This window comes from Pempheris klunzingeri, chromosome 24, assembly GCF_042242105.1.
Source record: "Pempheris klunzingeri isolate RE-2024b chromosome 24, fPemKlu1.hap1, whole genome shotgun sequence".
In the NCBI taxonomy this organism is placed as follows: Eukaryota; Metazoa; Chordata; class Actinopteri; order Acropomatiformes; family Pempheridae; genus Pempheris; species Pempheris klunzingeri.
In genome coordinates this window covers 5,825,625-5,835,139 of record NC_092035.1, presented here as the reverse complement: position 1 = coordinate 5,835,139, position 9,515 = coordinate 5,825,625, and positions in this window count along the sequence as shown.

The window sequence follows — 9,515 nt, the reverse complement described above, 5'->3', positions numbered from 1 at the left end:
TTTTCTGCAGCTAGGAGAGGAAATAAGATAATTACCCTCTGAAAACTGGGATTTATTCATTTCTGTGTTCGATTTCATTGTATTTCCTGCAAATACACGATGCTGATTCAAAGCCTGATAGAAGAAAATACTACATTTTGGACCAAAACAGTCAAATTCATAGAAGTTAGCCTTAAAGAATATCTTTACATATTTGTCCCCACAGTTGCTACAACTGTCAAGCTTTCAATTAGATCAAAAATTCTGTATTTTACAAACATAGTGGTGCTCAATTCCACTTGAAATTGGTAGTAATTTTGTTAATACTTGATCTGAAGAGCATTTTCTGCTTTTTTAGAGCTGAACACTGCAGGTAATTACATCGTTTGTGTGCACCCATGACCCCCCTCACTCACTAATCCGGCCATGCCTGAAACAGGTAAGTGGGAATTATCAGTCATTCTCCTGGTTTCCATAAACAAGTTGTGTCAAAATGATGATATTTTGATGAGTTTTAATTAGAACTGTGAGTGAGAGCGCTGGGACCAGACGTCCCCACAGCAACTCAGCAAACCCTCACTTATTCAGCTAATAATTATGGTAAATAAGATGTTAATTAACTGACAGCTCCAGAAATTAATCACATCGACCTCTTGCAAGGAACTAAAAGTTCAAATATTGATACGGAAGAGGGCAGGTGAGGCTAATTTAACATATTATTTGATGTTATTTGTGCCTTTAAGACTAATTGCAAGTGAAAGTCATTAAATGTGGAGGTTGTTTTTGGACGATGAGGCACTGAAATGGCAACCTAAAGTCTCAAATGTATCCTCCAGGGTGATGTCTCAGACTTTGAGGTGTCTGAAGGTCTGAAAGGGTCCAGAAGATAAGGGGGGGGGCACCCTGAAAAATCTCCACTTTATGGGGTGAAATAATGGTTCAAACCTTTCTGGTGGAACAAAACAGCATCCTGAAAGGTGTCCTGACATTTACCTGGGTCATTCACGGGCTTTGTATTTGTCGGTGTGTGGACAGGAAGCTCTTTCAGCCGCAGTTCAATGGACAACTGCCAATCAACCCAAATAAAGAGAGAATCTTAATATCAACATCTTTTCCTGCTTGTGTCCAACTGGCGCCACAAATGTCTCCATGAGAGGACGGCAGACAGCAGCTACAGTGTCTTTGCACTCATTCTGATTCCTCCCACGCGCTGAAAATTAAGCAGACTCTTGACGAAGAGCTGCGTCGTCTTCATCGTCCTCAGATTGTGTTTGTGCCTGGCAACAATGCCCCCTTTCACACAGGAGTTTGGACACTGAGTCATACCCCGTGAGCGACTGTGAGTGGGCTGAAATGTAAAATACATCAGCTTTGTCTCTCTGAAGACTGGAGACATGCAAACAGCATCGATGCTGAGTAGTTAGTTGATGTTTAGCTGTATTTGTTAGCGTGTTAATGGCTGCTAATATGCACAAGTAGAAAAAACACCAAGCTTTAAACACAACAAGTGCAACTTCCAACACATGATTAACTAACTTCAAAGTCACCTCAGTGAGATCAGGAGCTGACAGCTAGTCTACGCGCATGGGTTGGAATCCCCTCTGATGCTCTTTACTTTGGATGCTTTTTCCTCCTCAGTGCTGACAAGCACAACAAGTGCAACTTCCAACACATGGTTGTGTGACTTCAGGGTTAGCTCAGTGAGATCAGGAGCTGACAGGTCATCTGGACACATGGGTTCAAATCCACTCTGATGCTCTTTACTTTACTTTTCTCTTCAGTGCTGACAAACACAACAAGTACAACTTCCAACACATGAGAACGTAACTTCAGAGTTAGCTCAGTGAGCTAAGGAGCTGACATGTTATCTGGAGACATGGGTTTGAATCCCCTCTGATGCGCTTTACGTTCTTCTTCAGTGCTGACAAACACTACTAGTACAACTTCCAACACATGATAAACTAACTTCACAGTTAGCTCTGTGAGATAAGGAGCTGTCATGTTATCTGGAGACATGGGTTTGAATCCCCTCTTGCATTTTTTACTTTACTTTCCCCCTCAGTGCTGACAAACACAACAAGTACAACTTCCAACACATGACAAAGTAACTTCATAGTTAGCTCAGTGAGTTAAGGAGCTGACAGGTCACCTGGACGCATGGGTTCACATCCCAACTGAAACACATGTTTCTCTTTAACTCCCCATGTTTTTCCTTCATCTTTTCTCCTCAGTCTTGACAAACACAAGTACAACTTCCAACACACACTCAACTGACTTCAGAGTTAGCTCAGTGAGATCAGGAGCTGACAGGTCACCTGGACATATGGCTTCAAATCGCCACTAAAACGCACACTTCTTTTTAACTTGCCATCTTTTTCCTCCAGCTTTTCTCCTCAGCGCTGACAAACACAACAAGTGCAACTTCCAACACACTCTTGCATGACTTCAGGGTTAGCTCAATGAGATCAGGAGCAGACAGGTCATCGGATCACATGGGTTCAAAACCCCTCTCAGACTTTTCTACTTTACTTTCCCCCTCAGTGCTGACAAACACACACACTCATCTGACTTCAGAGTCAGCTCAGTGAGATCAGGAGCTGACAGGTCACCTGGACACATGGGTTCAAATCGCCACTAAAACTTTTTGATAACTTGCCATCTTTTTCCTCCAGCTTTTCTCCTCAGCACTGACAAACACAACAAGTACAACTTCCAACACATGACAAAGTAACTTCAGAGTCAGCTCAGTGAGATCAGGAGCTGGCACGTCATCTGGACACATGGGTTCAAATCCCCTCTGATCCTCTTTACTTTACTTTCCTCTTCAGTGCTGACAAACACAACAAGTACAACTTCCAACACATGACAAAGTAACTTCACAGTTAGCTCCGTGAGATCAAGAGCTGACATGTCATCTGGACACATGGGTTTGAATCCCCTCTGATGCTCTTGACTTTACTTTCCTCTTCAGTGCTGACAAACACAACAAGTACAACTTCCAACACAGGACAAAGTAACTTCAGAGTCAGCTCAGTGAGATCAGGAGCTGGCACGTCATCTGGACACATGGGTTCAAATCCCCTCTGATCCTCTTTACTTTACTTTCCTCTTCAGTGCTGACAAACACAACAAGTACAACTTCCAACACAGGACAAAGTAACTTCACAGTTAGCTCCGTGAGATCAAGAGCTGACATGTCATCTGGACACATGGGTTTGAATCCCCTCTGATGCTCTTTACTTTACTTTCCTCTTCAGTGCTGACAAACACAACAAGTACAACTTCCAACACATGATAAAGTAACTTCACAGTTAGCTCAGTGAGGTAAAGACCTGACAGGTTATCTGGAGACATAGGTTCGAGTCCGCTCTGATGCTCTTTACTTTACTTTCCTCTTGAGTGCTGACAAACACAACATGTACAACTTCCAACACATGATAAAGAAACTTCAGAGTTAGCTCAGTCAGATAAGGAGCTGACAGGTTAACTGAATACATGGGTTCAAATCCCCTCTGATACTCTTTACTTTACTTTCCCCCTCAGTGCTGACAAACACAACAAGTACAACTTCCAACACATGACAAAGTAACTTCAGAGTTAGCTCAGTGAGATAAGGAGCTGACAGGTCATCTGGACACATGGGTTCAAATCCCCTCTGATGCTCTTTACTTTACTTTCCGCTTCAGTGCTGACAAACACAACAAGTACAACTTCCAACACATAACAAAGTGTCTTCAGAGTTAGCTCAGTGTGATAAGGAGCTGACAGGTTATCTGGAGACATGGGTTCAAATCTGGTAGGGGTAGGGACAGGTAGAGGAGGGTGGGAGTAGGAAGAGTAGGGGTAGGGACAGGTAGAGGGGGGGTAGGGATAGGGACAGGTAGAGGGGGTTAGGGATAGGGACAGGCAGGGGGGGGTAGGGATAGGGACAGGCAGGGGAGTGGGAGTAGTAAGGGTAAGGGTAGGGACAGGTAGAGGGGGTAGGGATAGGGACAGGCAGGGGGTGGGAGTAGGAAGAGTAGGGGTAGAGATGGGTAGAGGTGGGTGGGAGTAGGAAGAGTAGGGGCAGGGATGGGTAGAGGGGGGTGGGAGTAGGAAGAGTAGGGGTAGGGGCAGGGATAGGAGGGGGTAAGGGTAGGGACAGGTAGAGGGGGGTGGGAGTAGGAAGAGTAGGGGCAGGGGTAGAGGGGGGTAAGGATAGGGACAGGCAGGGGGTCGGAGTAGGAGGGATAGGAAGAGTAGGGACAGGTAGAGGGGGGTAGGGATAGGGACAGGCAGGGGGTGGGAGTAGGAAGAGTAGGGGCAGGGATAGGAAGGGGTAGAGGGGGGTAGGGACAGGTAGGGGGGGGTAGGGATAGGGACAGGCAGGGGAGTGGGAGTAGTAAGGGTAAGGGTAGGGACAGGTAGAGGGGGTAGGGATAGGGACAGGCAGGGGGTGGGAGTAGGAAGAGTAGGGGTAGAGATGGGTAGAGGTGGGTGGGAGTAGGAAGAGTAGGGGTAGGGGCAGGGATAGGAGGGGGTAAGGGTAGGGACAGGTAGAGGGGGGTGGGAGTAGGAAGAGTAGGGGCAGGGGTAGAGGGGGGTAAGGATAGGGACAGGCAGGGGGTCAGAGTAGGAGGGATAGGAAGAGTAGGGGTAGGGGTAGGGACAGGTAGAGGGGGGTAGGGATAGGGACAGGCAGGGGGTGGGAGTAGGAAGAGTAGGGGCAGGGGGTCGGAGTAGGAGGGATAGGAAGAGTAGGGGTAGGGGTAGGGACAGGTAGAGGGGGGTAGGGATAGGGACAGGCAGGGGGTGGGAGTAGGAAGAGTAGGGGCAGGGGGTCGGAGTAGGAGGGATAGGAAGAGTAGGGGTAGGGGTAGGGACAGGTAGAGGGGGGTGGGAGTAGGAAGAGTAGGGGCAGGGGTAGAGGGGGGTAAGGATAGGGACAGGCAGGGGGTCAGAGTAGGAGGGATAGGAAGAGTAGGGGTAGGGGTAGGGACAGGTAGAGGGGGGTAGGGATAGGGACAGGCAGGGGGTGGGAGTAGGAAGAGTAGGGGCAGGGGGTCGGAGTAGGAGGGATAGGAAGAGTAGGGGTAGGGGTAGGGACAGGTAGAGGGGGGTAGGGATAGGGACAGGCAGGGGGTGGGAGTAGGAAGAGTAGGGGCAGGGATAGGTGGGAGTAGGGGTAGGGACAGTAGCTGCAGGGACAGGTAGAGGGGGGTGGGAGTAGGAAGAGTAGGGGTAGGCAGGGATAGGGGGTAAGAGTAGGGACAGGGATACTCCTACACCCCCTGCCTGTCCCTACTCCCACCTGTCCCTGTCCCTACACCCCCTACCCCTACTCTTCCTACTCCCACCTGTCCCTACACCCCCTACCCCTACTCTTCCTACTCCCACCTGTCCCTGTCCCTACACCCCCTGCCCCTACTCTTCCTACTCCCACCTGTCCCTGTCCCTACACCCCCTGCCTGTCCCTACCCCTACTCCTCCTACTCCCACCCCCTGCCTGTCCCTATCCCTACCCCCCTCTACCTGTCCCTATCCCTGCCTGTCCCTATCCCTACCCCCCTCTACCTGTCCCTGTCCCTACCCCCTCCTATCCCTGCCCCTCCTGTCCCTGCACCTACTCTTCCTACTCCCACCCCCCTCTACCTGTCCCTACCCCCTCCTATCCCTGCCTACCCCTACTCTTCCTACTCCCACCCCCCTCTACCTGTCCCTATCCCTGCCTACCCCTACTCTTCCTACTCCCACCCCCCTCTACCTGTCCCTATCCCTGCCTACCCCTACTCTTCCTACTCCCACCCCCCTCTACCTGTCCCTATCCCTACCCCCCTCCTACTCTTCCTACTCCCACCCCCCTCTACCTGTCCCTACCCCCTCCTATCCCTGCCTACCCCTACTCTTCCTACTCCCACCCCCCTCTACCTGTCCCTATCCCTGCCTATCCCTACCCCTACTCTTCCTACTCCCACCCCCCTCTACCTGTCCCTATCCCTGCCTACCCCTACCCCTACTCTTCCTACTCCCACCCCCCTCTACCTGTCCCTACCCCCTCCTATCCCTGCCTACCCCTACTCTTCCTACTCCCACCCCCTGCCTGTCCCTATCCCTACCCCCCTCTACCCCTGCCTATCCCCTCCTATCCCTGCCTACCCCTACCCCTACTCTTCCTACTCCCACCCCCTGCCTGTCCCTATCCCTACCCCCCTCTACCTATCCCTATCCCTATCGCCCCTACCCCTACCCCTACCTAACCCCCTCTACCTGTCCCTACCCCTACCCCCCTCTACCCCTACTCTTCCTACTCCCACCCCCCTGCCTGTCCCTACCCCTACCCCTACTCATCCTACTCCCACCCCCCTCTACCTGTCCCTACCCCTACCTGTCCCTACCCCTACTCCCACCCCCTGCCTGTCCCTATCCCTACTCCCCTCTACCTATCCCTATCCCTATCCCTACCCCCCTCTTCCTGTCCCTGCCTGTCCCTATCCCTACCCCCTCTACCTATCCCTATTGCCCCTACCCCTACCCCTACCTACCCCCCTCTACCTGTCCCTACCCCTACCCCTACTCTTCCTACTCCCACCCCCCTGCCTGTCCCTACCCCTACTCTTCCTACTCCCACCCCCCTCTACCTGTCCCTACCCCCCTCTACCTATCCCTATTGCCCCTACCCCTACCTACCCCTACCCCTACCCCTACTCTTCCTACTCCCACCCCCGTGCCTGTCCCTACCCCTACTCTTCCTACTCCCACCCCCCTCTACCTGTCCCTACCCCTACCAGATTTGAACCCATGTCTCCAGATAACGTGTCAGCTCCTTATCACACTGAGCTAACTCTGAAGACACTTTGTTATGTGTTGGAAGTTGTACTTGTTGTGTTTGTCAGCACTGAAGAGGAAAGTAAAGTAAAGAGCATCAGAGGGGATTTGAACCCATGTGTCCAGATGACCTGTCAGCTCCTGATCTCACTGAGCCAACTCTGAAGTTACTTTGTCATGTGTTGGAAGTTGTACTTGTTGTGTTTGTCAGCACTGAAGAGGAAAGTAAAGTAAAGAGCATCAGAGGGGATTCGAACCCATGTGTCCAGTTAACCTGTCAACTCCTTATCTGACTGAGCTAACTGTGAAGTTACTTTGTGATGTGTTGAAAGTTGTACTCGTTGTGTTTGTCAGCACTCAAGAGGAAAGTAAAGTAAAGAGGACTCGAACCTATGTCTCCAGACAACCTGTGAGCTCCTTATCTGACTGAGCTAACTCTGAAGTTACTTTGCCATGTGTTGGAAGTTGTACTTGTTGTGTTTGTCAGCACTGAAGAGGAAAGTAAAGTAAAGAGGATCAGAGGGGATTTGAACCCATGTGTCCAGATGACCTGTCAGCGCTTGATCTCACTGAGCTAACTGTGAAGTTACTTTGTCATGTGTTGGAAGTTGTACTTGTTGTGTTTGTCAGCACTGAAGAGGAAAGTAAAGTAAAGAGCATCAGAGGGGATTCGAACCCATGTGTCCAGTTAACCTGTCAACTCCTTATCTGACTGAGCTAACTGTGAAGTTACTTTGAGATGTGTTGAAAGTTGTACTCGTTGTGTTTGTCAGCACTCAAGAGGAAAGTAAAGTAAAGAGGACTTGAACCTATGTCTCCAGACAACCTGTGAGCTCCTTATCTGACTGAGCTAACTCTGAAGTTACTTTGCCATGTGTTGGAAGTTGTACTTGTTGTGTTTGTCAGTGCTGAGGAGAAAAGCTGGAGGAAAAAGATGGCAAGTTATCAAAAAGTTTTAGTGGCGATTTGAACCAATGTGTCCAGGTGACCTGTCAGCTCCTGATCTCACTGAGGGGACTCTGAAGTCAGATGAGTGTGTGTGTTTGTCAACACTGAGGGGGAAAGTAAAGTAGAAAAGTCTGAGAGAGGTTTTGAACCCATGTGATCAGATGACCTGTCTGCTCCTGATCTCATTGAGCTAACTCTGAAGTTACTTTGTCATGTGTTGGAAGTTGTACTTGTTGTGTTTGTCTGCACTGAAGCGAAAAGTAAAGTAAAGAGCATCAGAGGGGATTCAAACCCATGTCTCCAGATAATCTGTCAGCTCCTTATCTCACTGAGCTAACTGTGAAGTTACTTTCTCATGTGTTGGAAGTTGTACTTGTTGTGTTTGTCAGCACTGAAGAGGAAAGTAAAGTAAAGAGGATCAGAGGGGATTTGAACCCATGTGTGCAGATGACGTGCCAGCTCCTGATCTCACTGAGCTGACTCTGAAGTTACTTTGTCATGTGTTGGAAGTTGTACTTGTTGTGTTTGTCAGTGCTGAGGAGAAAAGCTGGAGGAAAAAGATGGCAAGTTATCAAAAAGTTTTAGTGGCGATTTGAACCAATGTGTCCAGGTGACCTGTCAGCTCCTGATCTCACTGAGGGGACTCTGAAGTCAGATGAGTGTGTGTGTTTGTCAACACTGAGGGGGAAAGTAAAGTAGAAAAGTCTGAGAGAGGTTTTGAACCCATGTGATCAGATGACCTGTCTGCTCCTGATCTCATTGAGCTAACTCTGAAGTCCCGTAAGAGTGTGTTGGAAGTTGCACTTGTTGTGTTTGTCAGCGCTGAGGAGAAAAGCTGGAGGAAAAAGATGGCAAGTTAAAAAGAAGTGTGCGTTTTAGTGGCGATTTGAAGCCATATGTCCAGGTGACCTGTCAGCTCCTGATCTCACTGAGCTAACTCTGAAGTCAGTTGAGTGTGTGTTGGAAGTTGTACTTGTGTTTGTCAAGACTGAGGAGAAAAGATGAAGGAAAAACATGGGGAGTTAAAGAGAAACATGTGTTTCAGTTGGGATGTGAACCCATGCGTCCAGGTGACCTGTCAGCTCCTTAACTCACTGAGCTAACTATGAAGTTACTTTGTCATGTGTTGGAAGTTGTACTTGTTGTGTTTGTCAGCACTGAGGGGGAAAGTAAATTAAAAAAGTCTGAGAGGGGATTCAAACCCATGTTATCCGATGACCTGTCAGCTCCTGATCTCACTGAGATAACTGAAGTTTCTTTGTCATCTGCTGTAAGTTGTACTTGTTGTGTTTGTCAGCACTGAGTGGGAAAGTAAAGTAAAAAATGCAAGAGGGGATTCAAACCCATGTCTCCAGATAACATGACAGCTCCTTATCTCACTGAGCTAACTGTGAAGTTAGTTTACCATGTGTTGGAAGTTATACTAGTAGTGTTTGTCAGCACTGAAGAAGAACGTAAAGCGCATCAGAGGGGATTCAAACCCATGTCTCCAGATAACATGTCAGCTCCTTAGCTCACTGAGCTAACTCTGAAGTTACGTTCTCATGTGTTGGAAGTTGTACTTGTTGTGTTTGTCAGCACTGAAGAGAAAAGTAAAGTAAAGAGCATCAGAGTGGATTTGAACCCATGTGTCCAGATGACCTGTCAGCTCCTGATCTCACTGAGGGGACTTCAGAGTTAGCTCAATGAGATCAGGAGCAGACAGGTCATCTGATCACATGGGTTCAAAACCTCTCTCAGACTTTTCTACTTTACTTTCCCCCTCAGTGTTGACAAACACACAC